Source organism: Aotus nancymaae, unplaced genomic scaffold (genome assembly GCF_030222135.1).
Source record: "Aotus nancymaae isolate 86718 unplaced genomic scaffold, 86718_ANA_hifiasm-v0.15.2.pri h1tg000007l, whole genome shotgun sequence".
NCBI lineage: Eukaryota > Metazoa > Chordata > Mammalia > Primates > Aotidae > Aotus > Aotus nancymaae.
The window spans coordinates 15,269,303-15,285,872 of NW_026988418.1; the positions used below are offsets into that span (position 1 = coordinate 15,269,303).

Genomic DNA, 16,570 nt, shown 5'->3' on the forward strand with positions numbered 1-16,570 from the left:
CTGTTGGTTGCTGAGTCACTCTAATGACTGTTTCTTTTGCTGTGCAGAAGCTGTGGAGTTTGATTAGGTCCCATTTGTCTATATTGGCTTTTGTTGCCAATGCTTTTGGTGTTTTAGTCATGAAGTCCTTGCCTATGCCTATGTCCTGAATGGTTTTGCCTCATTTTTTTTTTTTTTTTTTTTTTTTTTAAAGTAGAGACAGCGTTTCACCATACTGGCCAGGCTGTTCTTGAACTCCTGACCTCAGGTGATCCACATGCCTCAGCCTCCCAAGTAAAGTGCTGGGATTACCGATGTGAGCTACCACACCTGGCTATTAATAAATCTTTATTCATAAATCTACCCAGAGAAACAGAAGGGCACCTGTTGGAATTTAGAAATGTTAGCTCTAAAGTGCCATCCTCTGTGGCTGAAGACCCCCCTGAGATCAAACCAGCTCTTCCTTTCCTTTGGATGCCCACTGTACTTTTGTTGTTTTTATGGCTGTCTTTAACTCTGATATCACATTTATTGGTTTATATGTCTCTCTCCCTGCTGAGTTCCACTAGTCCTGATTCATACACTTATCCTTATTTACTCTTATCATATGAAGCACATAGTAAGTGCTCAATAATATTTGTTGAATGAATGAATGACTCAGTGCTCCTAGAAAATTATTCCCTGAGCTTCATTCCAATTCTTCTTCCCTGCTGTCATGTAGATGAGAAAATTACTCTACTGCTTTATTGATTAGTCTTCTTATTTATTCACAAAGTCTGGTGCACACTAGGTGCTTAGTAAATATTTGTTAAATGAATGAACTAACATCAAGAAATTACAGTAAATTGGCAGCCTAGAACAGTGGAGGCTGTGGAGTCAGATTAGCTGGATTCAAATCCTGGTTCTAATGCTGTGAGACACTGGACAAGTTACATCTTCTCAATGTGCCCCAATTTCCTCCTTTGTGAAATTAGGATAATAGAATCTGTCATAGACATAAACGTAGTGTGAGAACCAAGTGAGATAATACTGGCTGGCTCATAATGAGGGTCTAACAAATGTTATCTACATGGTGCTGAGAATCAGGGAGTCGCTCTGGGGCTACTATCCATTCTTTCCTTTTTTTAGGTCAGTGCATAAAGTCTAGTGCTCAGGGCATTACTCTGAATCTGGGCCCCCTAACAATAGGTTGCAATTTGCTGAGATTGCACCACTGCACTCCAGCCTGGGTGACAGAGCAAGACTTTGTCTCCAAGAAAAAAGAAAGGAAAGTATGGTGGTAAACAAAACAATCCATTTTAGGAGTAGTCTTGGTTAAAGTCCTAGTCCCTTGAAAGCCAGACCTAGCCTTTGTGACCACATTTCTGTATACTTGAAATACCAAGCATCATGCTTTGCGCTAGGCGGATACTCATTACATGTATAATTGAAGCATGGCTTGCTGATCCACCTTCTTGATTTTCTTGCTGCCCTGAATGAACACTAAGGCCTGGGGAGTATGGTTTGCCTATTGTGATGAACTGTGTAAATAAGAATCAAAAGGAAAGGGATGCAAGTGTGTGATCCTGTTATGGACTGAACTGTGTTCCCCCCAAAATGCATATATTGAAGCCCTAATCCTCAATGTGACTATTTGGAGATAGGATCTTTAAGGAGGTAATTAAGACAAATGAGGTCACAAGGGTGGGGCCCTAATCCAATATAACTAGAGTAAGAGGAGAAACACCAAGGTTACATATGAGGATGTAGCAAGAAGGTGACCACAGAGAGAGGCCTCAGAGAAAACCAAACCTGCTGACACCTTGATCTTGGACTTCCAGCCTCCAGAACTGTGAGAAAATAAATTTCTGTTGCTTAAGACACAAATTCTACGGTATTTTATTATGGCAGTCCAAGCAGACTAATACAGACTCTATTTCATTTGCTAATGAGAGTAGTTGGTGGTACACGCCTGTAATCCCAGCACTTTGGGAGGTCGAGGTGAAGGGCTTGCCAGAGCCCAGGAGTTCAAGACCAGCCTGGGCAACATGATAAAACTCTATCTCTATACAAAAATTAGCTGGGCGTGGTGGCACACACCTATAGTACCAGCTACTTGGGAGGCTGAGATGGGCAGATTGCCTGGGCCTGAGGAGGTAGAGGCAGCAGTAAGCTGTGATTGTGCCACTGCCTTCCAGCCTGGGAGACAGAGTGAGACTCTGTCTCAAATAAATAAACAAATAAATAAATATGGGCCAGGCGTGGTGACTCATGCCTATAATCCCAGCACTTTGGGAGGCCAAGGTGGGAGGATAACTTGAGGCCAGAAGTTCAAAACCAGTCTGGCCAACATGCTGAAAACCCAACTCTGCAAAAAATTTAAAAAATTAGCCTGGTGTGGTGGGCTATGCCTGTAATCCCAGCTACTCTGGAGGCTGAGGCATGAGAATCATTTGAACGTGGGAGGTAGAGGTTGAAGTGAGCACTACTGCACTCCAGCCTGGGCAACAGAGTGAGACTGTCTCAAAATAAATAAATAAAACAAAAAGTCAAACCTTGCACAGTGGCAGTATCATAGCCAATGAGATTTATCTGAGGCACACTTATTGCTAATTGAAAACTTTTCCCAATACCCTGCTGTGATGACTTGCAATATAGTCAGCATTGGCAATTTTTGACAGTCTCTGCAGAGACTGAAAACAACAAGAGCAACAAGAAAAAGTCTGACAATTCCTTGACTCTCTAATGGATTGGGGAGGTCCAGGGCCAATGTTATATATCCTTTCAGTCAGTGTCAAACACATACCTGTCGAGAACTGACTATGTGTCAGCACCGTTCCAGCAAAGAAAGAAGAGGAAACTCTCTACCCTCACATTACTTTCTAGTGGTGTTTATTATATTTTATTTGTATCTTTTACTATGAAATATATCATATGTACAAAAGATTGTCTACAATGTATGGGACCATGTTAAAGAATAAATACACACTTACTAACAACCTAGTTTAAGAAATAGAATATTACCAATACATAATGAGTCCTCATGTGGCTTTTTAAGTATCATCTTTCCCTCCCCCACAGAGGTAATGCCCCTCCTAAATTTTGTGTTAGTAATTCCTTCGCTTTCCTTATAAGTCTTACCACAGTGTCTGTGTATCCCTAAACAATCTTCTATCAGTCAGGGTCCTCCCAGGAAATAAATGGCACACTCAAATTAAGATAATCTGAGGAGAGTTTACTAAAGGAACTATTTACAAATGTGCAAGCAGGATATAGAGTGTGATAAGAACACAAGAATAGGACATTATCCTGAGGCTGGAAACAGGGCTCTTACCATCCTAGGCCTGAAGAGGAGAGGAGGAGTTGGTTATGGGAAGTCAGAGACAGAGTGGGCTGTGGAAGGGGCCATCTGATAGAAGCCCAGATCTACAGTGGACGGAATCCAGCCAACCCACAGCAACCCCCAATGAGTTCCACAGAGAATAAATCCCCAACCCATCTCTCCTTTAGTTCTCCAGTCATCCCTGGCTCATCCTATCAGCCAAACCTAACCAGAGGCCAGAAATCAGAAGAGTTCACCAATGCACTCCACATAGCTCAGCCTACTGGAAATCAGTTAAGTGAAGAAAGTGAATCTGCAGGGGCAAATAGAAGATTTCTAGCCTAAATAGATTGCTTAATGTTGCCTGTTTAAGATTACATAAATAGAACCATACAGTATTATTCTTCTATGACATGCTTTTTTTGCTCCTTCATTAGAGTAACTTTTGTATACCTATAGTTCATTAATATTTAGTTCTGTATAATATTCCCTTATGTGAATTTAACACAATGTATTTATCCATTCTATGGTTGATAAGCAATTAGCCTGTTTCCAGCTTTTTGGGTTTTTTGTTGTTGTTTTTTGTTTTGTTTTGATTTACAAAAAATTCTGCTATGGACATTCTCATGTATATCTCTTGGTGCAAGAAGGCATATATTGTATATGCAATTGCTGGGTTGTAGGATGTAGACAAGTTAAACTTTAATAATGCTAAAATATTTTCCAAAGTCATACTAGTTTGCATTCCAACTAGCATTAAATGAGGGTTCCTGTTATTCCACAATCTAACATTTGGTATTGTCAGACTTGCTAATTTTTGTCAATCTGTTGCATGAGAAATAGTGTCTTGTTGTGGTTTTGAGTTTCCTTGTCGCTAGCATGGTTAAATATTTTTTTACATACTTATTGGTCATTTATGTTACATCTTCTGAGAAATGATTTGTTTTCTTTTACTAATTTTTCTATTGACTTTTCTTTCTTTTGTCAGTTAAATGTGTTATAAATATCTTCTCTCCCTTAGTACTTTGCTTCTTCACTCATGGTATCTTTTGGTGCATGCAAGTTAATTTAACATAATTGAGTTGATACTTTTTTTTTTATTTGAGATGGAGTCTCACACTGTCACTCAGGCTGTAGTGTAGTGGCACAATCTTGGCTCACTGCAATCTCCACCTCCTGGGTTCAAGCAATTCTCCTGCCTCAGCCTCCTGAGTAGCTGGGACTATAGGTATGTGCCACTACGCCCAGCTAATTTTTTTTTTTTTGTATTTTTAGTAGAGATAGGGTTTCACCATGTTGGCCAGGATGGTCTTGATCTCCTGACCTAGTGATCCGCCTGCCTCGCCTCCCAAAGTGCTAGGATTACAGGCGTGAGCCACTGTGCCCGGCTATACTTTTTTCTTTATGGTTTGCACTTTTGGTTCATGTTAAAGAAATCTTTCTCTACACTGAAGTCGTAAAGATATTTCCTATTTTGTCTTCTAAAAGTTTGTCTTACATTATGCTATAAACTTTAAGACATGGGGCCTGTTGGGAATTAGGGAATTCCCTAATTGATTCCTTAATTGATTAATGGGATTATTGCCCTTATAAAAGATGGCAAAGAAAACACACTATCTTTTTTCCTCTTCTACTATGTAAGGAAGTAACAACAGGCACCATCTTTGAAACAGAGAGAACCAGCCCTCACCAGACACTGAATGTGCTGGCACAGTGATCTTGGACTTCTCAGCCTCCAAAACTGTGAGAAATAAACTTCCATTATTTATAAATTACTCAGTCTGAGATATTTTCTAATAGCAGCACAAATGAACTGAGATGTTTCATATCTACCTGGAATTGATGTTTGTGTATGATGTAACGTAGAAATCAAATTTTTTTTTTTTCAAATAGATAACTAATTACTGAATACAGCAGTTCTCCCCTTATCCTTGGGGATACATTCCAAGTCCTCCAGTGGATGCCTAAAACCATGCAGTAGTACTAAGCCATATATATATATATATACATATATATATGCATAGATTATATAGATATATGGGGCTATGTTTTTTCTATCTCATAACTGAGAAGTCTACAAGTAACTAATGGGTGGATAGTGTATACAGCATGAATCCGCTGGACAAGGGAATGATTCATGTCCTGGGTAGGATGGAACAGAGATTTCATCATGCTACTCAGAATGGCACACTATTTAAAATTTTTTAATTATTTCTGGAATTTCTCCATTTAATATCTTTGGGTTGCAGTTAACCACAGGTCACTGAAACCTTGGAAAGTGAAACCATGAATTAAGGGAAACTACTCTAGTCCATCTGTTTCCAACTGATCTGTAAATACTTTTTGTGACATAACTTTTGTTTTTATTTATTAGTCTTTTCCTATATTCTCTGTGTATTTTTCTACATTTTTTATTTTATTTTACATTTTTATTAAAACAGAGATGGGGTCTCACTCACTATGTTGCCTGACCTCCTGGCCTCAAGTGATCCTCCTGTCTCAGCCTCTCAAAGTGTTGGGGAAACAGGCATGAGCCACTGTGCCAGCCTGTTTTTCTATATCTTTGCCAACAATACAGTATCTTAAGTATTTTAGTTTTGTAACAAGCTTTAATATCTGGTAGGGCAAATTTCTGCCTAGTTCTTCTTCAGGAATGACTTGGGTCTATGCATAATTTTGAAGGTAATTAATATCTTTTCATGTTTGTTATTATAAAAGTAAAAATATGCATTGTAAAAAGAAAATATAGATGAGCAAAAACAAGAATGTATAGAAATATTCCTACAACCCTGAGATTATTACTGTTAACATCGGAGGATAATACATCCTTCTAGATCTTTTGTTTTATCATATAATAATTGACAATTTATAACATTGAGTCTGTATTCTGTATTCTGGAAATGATATTTCTCTCCATTTATTTAGATCTTTAATGTCTTTCAGTAAGGCCAGCTACTGTAACCTCCACCTCCCCAAGCTCAAGTGATCTTCCCACATCAGCCTCCTGAGTAGCTGGGACCACAGGCGTACCACCATGCCCGGCTAAATTTTTGTATTTTTTGTAGAGACAGTGGTCTCACCATGTTGCCCAGGCTGGTCTTGAACTCCTGAGCTCAAGCGATCCACCTGCCTCAGCCTCCCAGAGTGCTGGGATTACAGGTGTGAGCCACTGCACCCAGCCTTAAATGTTATCTTTTAAAAAATTACTAAGAAAAAAGGACCATCTCTGTTTTGTTAATTATTATATCTCCAGCATCTAGTCGAGTGCCTAGCAGGTAGTATGTGCTCAGGAAGTATTTCTTAAATGAATGGATAAAAACAGCTAGTATTCTGTTGAGTGAATTAATGAAGTATTGATAGGGGATTTCATGTTATTTTCTGCTGGCCTGCCATAGTGCCCAATAGTCTACCATAAAGGACTTGGTGGAATGACATATTAAGCTATTATCTTTCAGATTCTCATATTAATAGAATACTTTATTAGCATCTATCACCCAGCAGGATCTGAGAATATGGTAATTTTAATGCTGGGAGAAGAAAGAACAGGCTCTAAGGCAACATGAAGACACTGGTTACCTAAAAGGTCGTGCTATGGTTTGAATGATGATGCCCCCTCCAAAATTCATGTTGAAATTTAATCCCCATTATGGTAGTATTAAGAATTAAGAGGTGGAGCCTTAAAGATGTGATTGAGTCATGACAGCAGGGCCTTCATGAGTGGGATTGAGTGCCCTTATAAAAGGGCTTGCTGGGGCAGAGCACGGTGGCTCATGCCTGTAATCTCAGCACTTTGGGAGGCTGAGGTGGGCAGATCACCTGAGGTCAGTAGTTCAAGACAAGCCTGGCCAACATGATGAAACCCTGTCTCTACTAAAAACACAAAAATTAGCCGGGCGCCTGTAATCCTAGCTACTCGGGAGGCTGAGGCACGAGAATCGCTTGATCCTGGGAGGCAGAGGTTGCAGTGAACTGAGATTGTGCCATTGCACTCCAGCCTGGGCAACAGAGAAAGACTCCATCTAAAAAAAAAGGGGGGGTGCTTTCTGGAGGGGGTTTGCCCTTTTTGCCCCTTCTGTTTTTCCTCCCCTATGGAAAATGCAGCAACAAGGTGCTGTCTTGGAAGCAGAGAATAGCCCTCACCAGACACCAATCCTGCTAGAACATTTATCTTGAGCTTTCCATCCTCCAGAACAGTAAGGAAATAAATTTGTGTCCTTTATAAATTTCCTTGACTTGGGTATTTTGTTATAGCAGCACAAAGATGAGTGGTGTCCTTTGGAAAAGGGAACAAATGAAGGAAGGAAAGAGGTGACCCGGATCCTAGTAGTCAAGGGATATTTATGCAGATCTAATCTACTGAGGATGAGCAGTCTTGTGGAACAGAAGTATTTATAGAATCATATTTTCAATATAATGTAAAGAAATCTGCTCATGTGATGGGTAAAATACATACATATGCATATGTATACACACACACCCCTATGTTGAAAAATAGCTACTTATTTTTAGCTACTTTTCTTTCAGTTTATTGAGTCATACAGAGACAATCCAAGTATTTAACGTAGACAATTAATAGCTGATTCAAAGGAATCCTGTATATCCACTGTGCACAGCAGAAGCACATCATTAAGGAGGGGCTACAGGCCTCCCTTTCTACAGGCACAATTTTTATTCACGCAGCTCTTGCAAAAGCTGGAAGTTGGAAAAACAGCTCCCTGGCTGGGCATTGTGACTCATGCCTATAATCCCAGTGCTTTGGGAGATTAAGGTGGGAGGATCACTTGAGGCCAGGAGTTCCAGAACAGCCTGGGCAACATAACAAGATCCCATCTCTCAAAAAAAAATTTTTTTAATTAGCCAGGCATGGTGGCATGTGCCTGAGTCCTAACTACTTGGGAGGCTGAGGTGGGAGGATTGCTTAAGCCCAGTAGCTCAAGTTTATGGTAAGCTATAATTGCACCACTGTACTCCAACCTGGGTGACACTGGGAGACCCTAACACTGCCCCTCGCCCCCAAAAAGAAAGAAAAAACAGTTCCCATAGGTACACAACAGTGAACTCTGTGTACTATTATCAACTTATCCTTGAATAAAAATAGGGAAATGTGTTCTCTGACTTAAGCAGACAGCAGAGGTTTTAGGAAAGGATTTAAATAAGACCTTGGGCCAGGAAGGACTTTAAATCTGTGATGGCTTGAACAAACAATTTTCTTCACAGACCTCTCCAGAACTAGCTTGACTATGATTTCTCCATTCTCTCAATGCCCTTCCAAAATACCATCACTACCACCACCCTTCAGCTAAAACATCAAGATATCAACAACTCCCTTGTCCAAGTATCATCCCATCTGTTCAGAATGAACATTCAGTTCTCTTCATTCAACAAATAGGCATTGGATGCCCTTAGTGTGCCAGAACATGTGTGGGACCCAGGGATTGAAAAGGAAACAAAATATCCTTCCCCATCCTCCAGAAGCTCACTACTAGTGGTGGCAAAGACGCACATAACTAGCTGGGTCACCTAACACTTTGTATCTTAAAGGATCTCCCAGTAGTGTCCCATAAAACACTGGGTGCAGCTGCCAAGGCCAGAGGAGGTTGAAATGCAGATAGTTGAAAGAGGTCCTCTTCTTTGCTTCTCTTACTGCCAGTGCTGGAGTGGGTTACTTTGGCAGTGTCCCATGAGATGTGATGGGGGCTGTGTTTCCAGCATCAGTCCATATGCTTGCTATCAGTGTGAATTCCTGTCCAGGTTTCAGAGGCTCTTCAGGATGTGAAGGAAGACAATACCTATCCCAGTGCTACACTCAGCCAAGAATTACCGTGCTCCTTCCTCCTTACTGCATTGTAAATTTTATTATTATTATTATTATTATTATTATTATTATTATTTTCTGAGACAGAGTCTCACCCTGTTACCCAGGCTTGAGTGCAATGGCACAATCTCGGCTCACTGCAACCTCCGCCTTCCAAGTTCAAGGAATTCTCCTACCTCAGCCTGCCAAGTATCTGGGATTACAGGCACACGCCACCACGCCCAGCTAACTTTTTGTATCTTTAGTAGAGACAGGGTTTCACCATGCTGGCCAGGCTAGTCTCGAACTCCTTACCTCATGATCTGCTCGCCTCAGCCTCCCAAAGTGCTGAGATTATAGGCGTGAGCCACTACACTCAGCCACTGCATTGTAAATTGACCCTCATAGCCAGTTTTCCAGACCCAAGCCTGCTCACAAGATAAAATCGATGCAAATTCCAGTATCACTGCCTCACAGATCCCAAGCCACTGTTCCCCTTCTATACCTGTCCTGAGTCCTGAGTTAGTTCTTTGGTTCCGTCTCTTTCCATTTTCTTGGTAACTGTATTCATTCAAGGATTTATACTAGGTGGCAGTGCAATGTAGAGGTTAAGGGTGGAAACTCTGGGAGTTCAATCCCAGCTCTGTGTTTACTAACTGTATGACCTTAGGCTGATTAAGTGTCCTCTTTGTTTCCTCATCATAAATTGGGGATAATAATATTACTTATAAGCATAATAATAAAACCTGTCCTCATAAGGTTGTTGTGAGTATTAAACTGATGAATATATAAAGGGATTAGAATAGTGCCTGGAACCTAGTAAGACCAATGTTAAGTGTTAGCTAGAATTTATCTAAGTTCTAATATTAACTCATTTAATTCTTATAATCACCCTAAGGTACATTTATCAGTGAGAGATTTTGTAACAGAGGTTATAAGTAAAACAGAGGCTAAGTAACTTGCCCAAGGCTCTGACACAACAAGCAAGATTTCTGTTATCAAGGAACTTTCATTAAACAAATAAAATAATTTCATGATGATAAATGCAATGAAGAAAACAAAATAAGATGAAGGTAGGCCAGGCGCTGTGGCTCATGCCTGTAATCCCAGCACTTTGGGAGGCTGAGGTAGGCGGATCCCTTTGAGGTCAGGAGTTTGAGACCAGCCTGGCCAACATGGTGAAACCCTGTCTCTACTAAAAATACAATAATTAGCTGGGCATGATGGTTCATGCCTGTAATCCTAACTACTTGGGAGGCTGAGGTAGGAGAATCACTTGGGAGGTGGAGTGAGCCAAGATTTCAGTGAACCAAGATCGCATGATGGTACTTCAGCCTGGGCAATAGAGCAAGACTCCATCTCAAAAAAAAAAAAAAAAAAGGATGAAGGTATGTGATAGGGTCACATCTCTAAGGAAGTGACATTCCAGGGACCTGTTACCCTTCCCTGCTACTGGTCTATGTTCAGAGCCACTGTGGTTTACCTCAGCACACTTTGATAACTCTGCATCTTGGTGAAACTATTAGAGTCTCATTTCCTCTGTTTAAGGAGGTCCCCAGACCCCTTAATGGCCATTTGCCTACTGCTTATTTGCTTTACTTCACAAGAAAATGTATTCTGCATCATTGGACAATCTACTCCACAGGTAACCAGAAAATTACAATACGGCACAGAAAGTTCTATGGGTCTCCAGAAGTGCACACTAATTGGCATTCCCTGACCTCTTGCTCTGTCAATCCTTCCTTCACCATAAAGCCTTCCCTGATTGTTGTAATCCATCCTGATCTCCCCCTTTCCTGAGTCCATCATGAGCTATTGCATCATATTGGATCTTTTGTTGCATTGGTGCTGGACCTGTTTCCTAGTTCCTCTTAAAGATCTCTAATGCAAGAATCTCTGCCCGGCCAGGCACGGTAATCCTAGCACTTGGGAGGCCAAGATGGGTAGATCACAAGGTCAGGAGTTTGAGACTAGCCTGGCCAAAATGGTGAAATCCTGTCTCTACTAAAAATACAAAAATTAGCTTGGTGTGGTGGTGCATGGCTGTAGTCCCAGTTACTCAGGAAGCTGAGGCAGGAGAATCACTTGAACCCAGGAGGCGGAGGTTGCCGTGCCATTGCACTCCAGCCTGAGCAACAGAGGGAGACTTTGGCTCAAAAATTAAATAAGATTACCATGTGATCCAGCAATTCCCCCTCTAGGTATACACTCAGAATAATTGAAAACAGAATCTCTGCCCAAAGTTCTTGTTTTTTATTTTTGAGACAGAGTCTTACTCTGTCACCTAGGCTAGAGTACAATGGCATGATCTTGGCTCACTGCAACCTCTGCCTCCTGGGTTCAAGTGATTCTCCTGCCTCTGCCTCCCCAGAAGCTGGGATTACAGGTGCCCACCACATCATCTGGATAATTTTTGTATTTTTCATAGAGATAGGGTTTTGCTACATTGGCCAGGCTGGTCTTGAACTCCTGACCTCAAGTGATCCATCTGCCTTGGCCTCCCTAAGTGCTGGAATTACAGGCATGAGCTGCTGTGCCCAGCCTCCTCTGCCCAAAGTTCTTAGCACAAACTCAGGAAAGAGTCACTCTACAAATGATACATTACTCAGAAGAACTTTAATGTATATACCATCATTGCCACTGTAATAGAGATAGAAGATACATTAAGAAAATTGTATCAATAAAACAGATCAACACAGAACAAGGAAACACTATAGATATTTGCAAATGAGGTCTTCCCTTTTGCTACTGTGTATATATATTCCTTTATACGAACTCACAACACCACGGTTGTGATTTTTCATATTTCATATGCCACTGAGAAGAGGTGTCAGTATATAGAACATAGGAAGAATAAAAAAGCATGAGAACATCTGCTTAGTTAGAATCTGATGGGGAGAGATATGAGAACTATTGTTCCTCTGTCTGCTCAAGCCTATCGAAAGACAACTCCAGTTTTTGCTAATTATTCCTCCTGAGGAATTCTGTTCATCCTGCTATTGTACATCTCCTAGGCTGGCATGAGACCAGCCTGGTCCCCAGTTGAATAAATTAGAAAGAGCAGTTGGTGGAATTGAAGATGATATGCAAACTGGATAAGGTAACATCTCTCTGTGTGGCTGCAGAGACAGATCATCTGCCCCTGATTCCTTGATCTGAGGAAAGCCTCTGCTGCTCAACCTGCTCCAGAGTTTAATTTTGTTGGGGTTGTAGGGCTGGCAAGGGGAATGTGTCCCTTTCCTTCCTTCTCTCCCACAAGCAGAGGAAGCCATATGTAGACAAAACAGATGATAGGTTTCCTCTTCAGCAGCCTTCCTTTTGCTCACCTCCATCACCCCCAGATAGGTGAAGTTCAGAATTAGGACGGCCCACTGCGGGGGGTGCAGACCCTAACCTGTTCTGAGACTAACTCTGCCATTTACTGCCTTCTCTATGTAGTCTTGGATAGGTTGCTTCACTGATGCGGGCCTCAGTTTTCCTCATCTGTACTGGGAATAATAAGACCTACATCACAGTGTTGTGTCAAAGATCATCAGGACATGGATGGGAAAGTGCTTTGGGAACTGTAAAGTGCCAAACACATGATTGATGATTTATGTTATAATATTTGAATCATGGTGCATATGAACTCTCTGCCTGCTCCTTCTGGGCCCCTGCCCCACCACAGCTCACTGCTCTGTTCATCCAGGCCCAGCATGAAGTGGCTGATGATTCTTGGCTGATGCTTCTTGGCTGCTTTTAGCCTCCAGAAATTTCTCTGAAGCCAACCAAACCTCTGGGAGTAAGGCATGTTGGCCCGGGTATTTCTAGGTGAGGTTAGGTTCCCGGGACAAGAACATGTATTGGCAGCGGGGAAGGGAGCTGAAGGGAGGAGGGGATCCTTGGCAAGGGCTCTGGGAGGGATGTATTCAGTTTCATTCTGAGACGAGTACCATCTACCCCACAAGACCTGTGGCTCCACCTTCAATGTCCATAGCATTTCACTTTCTAAAATGTACTTTTATTTTACTTTAATAACTATTTTGTGAAGTAGGGAAGATTGTCAGTCTCATTTTATAGGTGAAAATATGTTGGTTCAAGGTCACACAGTGAGTATGCTGCAAAGTCAGGACTCAAACCCAGGTCTCTGGAATCCTAGTTTTCTGAGTGTTGAAGGCTCCAGAGCACTCTGAACTCTCATTCTGGGCTCATTCCTCACTCCCAGAGGCTGGTCTCTGGGGGAAGGAGGAAATGCATGAGGTACCTTTCTGTCAGGTGACTGGTAGCAGCCCCTACTTTAACCCAGCCCAACAAGGTCATGCTATAGAGCTGCTCATGGCATTTTCCTGGACTCTCCTCCCTTGGTCCTGACTGGATTCTTCTACCCTGATCCACTTAGTAAGTCCAGGTTCCATCTCCTACTCACACAACACCTCTTCTCTTTGCTCACGGTATTTACACTGGCTTTCTCGTCTCTTGTTCTCAGCCTCCTTACAAAGATCCTTAATTAGATTTGCCTCCCTAGCTCTGCCTGATTGGGATGACTTTGTGTAGTGCCAACATCACACATTCAGCACCTACCATGTGTCCATGACACTGTACTAAGGGTTTTACACCCATTCTCCATTTAATCTTTCGACAGCCTCGTGAAGTAGATATTATTTCATTTACATATGAAGTAACTAAGGTTCACTGAGATTCCAGGAGTCATCTTCCAAATGTCGCAAAACTAGTAAGTGATGAAGACCCAAGAATTGAACCCAGGTTTGTCAGACTGTAAGCTCTGTGTCCTTAACTACTCTGCCTTACGACCTTCTGAAATCTCATCCTGTGGTCTGATGCTTACAGTGGTTTGAAGATAGTTTACTACATGCAATCCTTTTAGTTTCCAGGCTTCCAGCTGCATGGCAGAGTTTGCATGATCACAAAGATCTTGCCCTGCTCAGCCTGGCACACGCTGGTCCATAAATTATGTCCTCCATGAAGTGGAATGCCTTTCTGGTACATAAACATCTTCTCAAACAAATGGGACTGTGCTCTATTCTCAATAAGTGTCAGAGATTCTTGTTTCTCTTCTTCCTCTTGTTACTCTTTAGAAACCTCCAGCCTAGGATAGTCAGGCATGGACCATCCAGACACACATTGCTAAGATGCTTTCTGGCAGGCTCAGAAACCAGGACCATATGCCTGGCTAAGTGATGAGGGGGTCACACCACCTTGGCTCTTTTCACTGTACCCAAAAAGAAAGGAGGCTTTAGTAATGGAAAGATTGCTGCCAAAATCCTGTTTGCCCTTGCAGCTCTTAGAGAAAACAGCCACAGAATCCCAAAGCATCGGCACCAAGAGGGCCTGTAGAAACCATCTGGTCTAAGCTCCTGAAGCCCAGAAATAAGAATGACTTAACCCAAGCTGCACAGCCTCTTAGGTTTATCCCAGTCCACTGTTACCCCCAGGAGGAGATGCATTAGAATCTGAAGGGAGACAGGAATCCTAATCTTACTGCTTGGGGACTTGTTGACTTACTCTGCTGTCCATTAGCATTTCTGTGACATGATTTTCTACCAAGCAGTCTTTCATTCAAGTCTCCCAGAGATTTCCTATTTAAGCATTTGCCATTTGGCCACTTAAAAGTAACAGAAGAAAGTAAACAGAAGCATATACCACACAGCTCAGTCCAGCCAGTAGTTGACTCTCAAGATGGCAGATGTCACTGAGATGACTAAGAAATAGGAACAAATGTGGAGAAAGGAATGGCAGAGGAGTTAGCTGTTTTGTCTACCTGCTGGATACCTGGGAGGTCAGACTTTGTGCAGACCAGTGATCCCTAGTCATAGGAACCTTTGCCTGTGCTGTCATCAGTGTTCATGGAGAACTGCTTCTCACTTTGAGAAATCCCTCTTCATGCTTTTAGGTACAAGAAGAGAGGATTGAGATGAGGGTAGACTTCTTTTCCATAATTACACAGTCTTGATCAAAAGCCCATATTAGTGGGATTTTCTAAAGACTCAGCTTTTTTAAAATTAGAATTTCTGTACTTTGGAGCTAGGATATAAAAAGGAGAAAACTGAGAACCAAAGAGGAGACCATATATTTTTGGTTGCAAGTTATAAGACCCTAACTCCAACAAGCAAAGCAAATGGGGTTTTATTAGAAAGATACGCTGAGCTTTCTAACAGAATCAAAGGAAGAGGTGATCAGCCAAACCTCAAGAAACAAGAATCAACGTCTGGAAAACAATAGGCCACACTCTTTCTCACCTTATGTCTCTGCTACTCTCTGCCTAATGGCCTTGTTTTCTCTTACTAGAGATCAGAATTTACACAGGAGTTGAGGATACGCCATCACAGTTTTAGACCTCATATCTTCACATATTTGCCATGGAAAAAGAATAGGTCCCACTTTTTAATAAAAATCTTAGGGAAGGATTCTGATGGGCCCTGCTTGATCACATGCTCCCTTTATTGACAGTCTTCACTAGAATCACTTGGTTTGGGTGAGGGAGTAGTAGTACTACAAAAGAAGAAACAAGGAAGAGGTAATAGCTAATTATTACAGGAAATGATTTATCCGAGATCCTATAGTAAGTTAGGAGCAGATTCAGGGCTAGAAACAGAATCAATATTATTATTATTATAGTATTAATAATAATGGAAGTCTTTGAATTCTGTTTCTTTCCTTTTTTTTTTTTTTTTTTGAGAGGAGGACAGGGTCTTGCTCTGTCACCCAGGCTGGAGTGGCATGGTGGTACAATCATGGCTCATTATATTCTTGACCTCCAGTGCTCAAGCAATCCTACGACCTCAGCCTCCCAAGTAGCTGGGACTACAGGTGCAGGCCACCATGCCCAGCTAATTTTTTGCAGAGACAGGGTTTCACCATCTTGCCAAGGCTTGGATTGTTTTCATGTGTGGTACTGAAGTAAACCTCAGTGTTACTGAGCTATTCATTTAAGATTTTTAAGAGATTGCCATTGAGACTGGACATGGTGGCTCATACCTACAATTCCAGTGACTCAGGGGACCAAGGCAAGAGGATTGCTTGAGGCCAGAATTTGAGACCAGCTTGGACAACACAGGAAAACCCTGTCTCTACCATATATATATATAAAACATTGCTCCTGTGTGGAGAATGGAATAGAGGGGAGTAATTATGTGAGTAGGGAAACATTAGACGTTAGGAACTCTACGGTAGCTCTCTAGGGGAGAAAACAATGGTGGCCTGGACCAAGGTCATGTCAGTGAAAATGGAGAAAAGTGATCAGATTTGAGATACAGTTAGAAGTAAAACCCCAGGACCTGTCGCTAGATCAGACGAGGAGGCTGAAAAAAGAGAAAAATCAAAGAATTAAGGATGGCACCTAGTTTTCTGTGAAGACTGGGGTTCAAACAAGTTTGGGGCAGAATCAAGAGTTTCAATTTGGACATGTTAAGTTTGAGACATGAAAATGTCCAGCAGGGACTTAGGTACACACGTTATTATCAAAGGCTTGGCATCTAAAGCCTTGGAACTAGACAAGT

General features: G+C 41.6%; 1 non-coding gene across 1 annotated transcript; it reads left to right on the forward strand.

Moving 5' to 3' along the window:
* Positions 1-2,510: 2,510 nt before the first annotated feature.
* Positions 2,511-2,651, forward strand: LOC135273556 (U4 spliceosomal RNA). The gene has a single exon (XR_010341335.1). It is a non-coding gene; the product is annotated as a U4 spliceosomal RNA (small nuclear RNA).
* Positions 2,652-16,570: the final 13,919 nt, after the last annotated feature.